This window comes from Apaloderma vittatum, unplaced genomic scaffold, assembly GCF_000703405.1.
Source record: "Apaloderma vittatum isolate BGI_N311 unplaced genomic scaffold, ASM70340v1 scaffold5903, whole genome shotgun sequence".
In the NCBI taxonomy this organism is placed as follows: domain Eukaryota; kingdom Metazoa; phylum Chordata; class Aves; order Trogoniformes; family Trogonidae; genus Apaloderma; species Apaloderma vittatum.
The window spans coordinates 4,188-8,679 of NW_009707394.1; the positions used below are offsets into that span (position 1 = coordinate 4,188).

At 34.1% G+C, this 4,492-nt stretch overlaps 1 long non-coding RNA gene across 1 annotated transcript; it reads left to right on the forward strand.

Moving 5' to 3' along the window:
• Positions 1–275: 275 nt before the first annotated feature.
• On the forward strand, positions 276–4,152 carry LOC104271492. The gene is made up of 3 exons (XR_717793.1): positions 276–409; positions 1,242–1,460; positions 4,121–4,152. It is a non-coding gene; the product is annotated as an uncharacterized LOC104271492 (long non-coding RNA).
• The last annotated feature ends 340 nt before the right edge of the window (positions 4,153–4,492 follow it).

Sequence of the window (4,492 nt, forward strand, 5' to 3'; positions counted from 1 at the left end):
GGAATCAACAAGTTGCAGTTTAGTTAGGGATTATTGTTCAGAAATGTGAAGAAATTTAATATCAAAATCCGTAATTCCATATATCTACATTTACTGTATCACCTATTGTCAGTCTGAATCATATTTTATGTTTTCTACCACTTTGACTTGTTTCCAGTAAATCTTTGTGTTTGTACAGTTTGCTTCCTTTGGCAGTTCAGTTCTTGGGGGACAAAGGACTTAGTTTTACTACAGGTATTCAGAACTTCTGGTGTTTGTGTTTTTTTTAATTCCAGTTATCTAGAAAAGTATGAAAAAGTCCATCATTTTGGGGAGGAGGATGATGAGGTACAACCAGGCAATCCAAAGCCACAACTTCCTATTGGTGCAATTCCGACTTCCTATAACTACCAGCAACACAGTGTGTCAGGTAAACTTTTGAGGAAAAAGTGCTATTTTTTTTCCCCATCTCTAAATACATATTTTTCAACACGCTACAGAAATAGTGTGTAGATAAATTTACAGTATTGTTAAACCCATCAAATCCGTAGGTCACTCAAATTATTAATTTAATATACTCACAAACCTTTCCACTGTGAACCAGAACAAACTAAATGTGAAAGTCCATAAACTATTTATCTTTCTAATTAACAGGGCTAAATACTTACTTGTCTTGAAAAAAAAAGTTCCTTGAAAATTTGCAGATTGTATTTCTGTCACATCAGTCATTTCTCTCCAGAGCCAAATAGCTGAATTGAGCATACAATTAATTAAGCTTTAAAATCTGAGGAATAAAGCAAATGCTGAAGAAGCCAGAATCAACACCACTATAATTTAGAGACCAAAGTATCAAACGTGAACCAACAGACAAATTGGAAGCTGGCGGACTCTGTGGAATGGCTGTGTAATTCGTTGTGTAGAAAGTGACTCCAAATTATATTACAATTCTATTCTGTTTTAATTAAAGTTTGCATTTTCAAAGCTTTTCTTTGGGAGAACGTACTGCGTTGTTGCATTCTGGAGATGATGAAGAAATTAATACCTTACTAGAAAGTTAGACAGCTGAGTAGAATGTGTTCAGCATTTTGGCCAAAGACTAATGGAAGAAAAATAAATTGAATACTGTAAAAGCTTGTTAAAACCAACAATACTTTAATAATAAACTTTTAGAAAATTTACTTATCATTCATAGTAACATTGCTTAATGTGTCATCTGAATATTAATTCGGTTAGCTGAGAATTTTTTTTTTTTTCTTATTTAGATTACCTTCGTCAAAGCTATGGGCTCTCCATGGACTTAAACTCACCAAATGACTATAATAAATTGGTGCTTTCGCTGTTATCTGGACTCCCAAATGAAGTGGACTTTGCAATTAATGTATGTACTCTTCTTTCAAATGAAAGCAAGCATGTTATGCAGCTTGAAAAGGACCCTAAAATCATCACTTTGCTGCTTGCAAATGCTGGGGTGTTTGATGACAGTAAGTATATAACAACATTTTTGCAACAGAAAGAGTTTATACTTCTTGTAGCATCTTTCACAAACCTTAATAATCAAAATGTTGATAGTTTATTGCACTCTAACCTACTTATATCTAGGGGTTTTTTTACCTTATCCACAGTTACAGATTTTCCAGATATTACAGGTACCTTTTAAGTCACATAATTTAAAATGGAGTTAGTTAACATGTTAGTGAAATGTAAGAAATAGTTTGTCAGTTTAATTGTTCAAGATGCTCAAATTTGCTTCTAGTTCTTTCTTCTGAATTCGTAAGGCCATGTTGACTTGTCATAAATATTTTCTAATAGCAGTCAGAAATCTAAAAATTAAAAAAGAGCGGACTTTTATCCGGATACTTCACTACACATTGAAATGTAGTGAAATTCAGAATACAAAATTCAAGGGATAAAAATCTTAACTCCAAGTTTCAGAATTAATGTGCTAGCACATAAATTTGAAAAGAGAGAGTCTGTTCCATTGAAACCCTTCAGTATGTGAAATAAATTCTTCTGACTTGTTCAGTGTGACCTCCGTGCCAAGTTGTTCCTTGTTAATTGCTTGTTTGTTTTTCTGCCAAGGAGAGGGGGGAAAAAATAAGTTAACCCAAACCATCCTAGAATCAGAACAGCAGAGTTTCTGTCTGCTGCTGGTGAGGAGGAACTATTTATTGGTTTTTTGTACTGAATTTCAGAAATCACCACCTTGAGTAATGGCTCAAATGAGCTTTTTCAGCTAACTGTAATTTAAGTCTGCTAGTACAGATGATCATGCCTGTTTGAGCATAAATCTACTTCGCACAAACCTAGTGTGGTATGTCAAAGAGTCTGGTTTAAAATTCTGGGGGAGTATCAGCGTTAGGCATTATATACTGTTTGGTCTTTTTTTAATTGCTAACATTTTTACATAATGATTTGTAGCTTCCTATTCCTCTCCCCCAATACTACATTAATGTTCTCCAGCTTCTCTGTTAGGTTTTTGATTTGTACCCATGCCCTTCAGCTACTATTAGATCTCAGTCATTTAGCTTCTTTACCTAGCTCAAACCACAAGAACTTTCAAAGAAAAAGCACTTAAAAGGAAGCTAAAGTGAAACCTAGTTCTGCATGTTAGTGATTCTAGAATGCTTGCTCTCTAGATTTTTGAGTTTACCATCCCTCCCTCATTCTTCTGATTGAATTTCTTACAGAGTTTAGAATTTAGAAATAATATAATCAGATTTTGTGTTGTGATTTCATTCTTTGTTTTTGACCGTTGGAAAGATAAACAGTGGTTTTTTTGGCTTCTTAAAACTTGGACCCTGAGCAAAAGCTTCTTCTATAGCTGGTCTGTGTTAGCATTATATTGAAAAAATATTTGATCTAAAGCCAAGAGGAATGATGAGCTTTTAATGGGCTTGCTCTTTTTTTCATTCCCTGGGGAAAGCTTAATTTTTGTCTTACCTGATGACATCTTCTAGATAAATACAGGGAGTGTCCTAGCACCATTAGGAGGATTAATTGGGACAATCGGGGAAGGAAAGGAGGTGTGTATTTACTTATTTTTGAAGCATGAATACTTCAGTTTGAAATACTTACCTGCTATTATATTAATGTTACAAATAATGAAAGTAAATCTATCAGGCTTGCTGATTAAATTAAATCTGTAATTAGAAAATTCAGGTAGTATGAAAATACTGACACGGTAACTTTAGGTGTAAATAAATGGCAGCTGATTGGAGTTTTAAATTTGGCTTGTCTATAATTAAGATTTTACCATTGTTAGTATTTGTAATGCAGTGTTTCTAGATAACAAGAAAAATACGTGTGCAGTTTTCCTTTTTCCCCCCATGAAGTCGGAGGTTACAGTTAAGTGGGAGATGACAGGGCAGCCCCAGGGCTTGGGGTTCTGTCGCATCTTGGGTCTGGAGTGCTCATAAGCCTCTCTTTGGATTCTGTGAGTTGAAAGCTGAAGTAGTCTTGGAATTGAAATTCTTAAGATTTTGCTCAAAGCAATGAAACATTATGAACCAAAATGTTTAAGAGTAACTTAGAAGTATCATTAGTTCATTCCAGAACTGTTGCAAGACAAGAATTTTCTTGGATTGACTCAACCTTTGAGTCAGATCGACTGAGTCTTTGCTGCTTTTGGGGAGTGATGATGAGAAAATTTGTAGTAGCGGATCCACTAAACACCCAAGAACATCCATTACACTTCCTGGTTAAATATTGACTTTCAATTGAGTGCTGTCAAAATCTCCCTGCTACTGTTACAGTTTTTAGAAGACATTAGTGGGAACTTACTTAATTACTGAAGTAGGGTTTACAGCTAACACAGTGCATGTGGAAAACAGCTGATGTGAGGTTGAAAACTGAGCAGTCCCCTTGACTCCTGGAAAAGAGCTATGGAAAAGTTTCTCCATGTGTTTTTTAAAGGGTTCACAAACTAGTTCTTTCTTACTTTCAATTTCATCTGTAGAAGTGCAGGAGCAGTTTATTAAATTACTGTAGAAATTTCAATTGGTGTATGCAGAATTTTTTAAAAATTAAAAGGAACACTGGAAGAGTCTGTACTGTTGTTGAATGTTTTTATAGTTTAAGGATTAGTAAGAAGTCAAAAATGTTCATTTTTTTGTTTTACTAAATTCTGTTTTTATGCTTAAAGCTTTAGGATCATTTTCTGCTGTATTTGGAGAAGAATGGAAGGAGAAAACTGATAGAGATTTTGTTAAGGTAATTTAAAAACTATTAATTTTGAACTGCATGTGGCAGGTATCAAATCCTTTAAAAAGATAGAAAATTATGTACTAGCATATATCTTTAGAATTACTCCCAACTTTATTCCTTTGATTTAAATACAATAGGAAACTAAATTACAGTTGTCGTAAAGTATTTGGATAAGCAGGAAGAAATGTATCAAGAAAAAATAGGTGCAAACAGGTGAATAAAAAGGTTCCATGTTTCCATGTGTGAGGAAAACTGGCCAACAGTGGTGGGTTTCTTGGTGGTTTGTTTTCGTTTTCTTTTTTTTAAACTT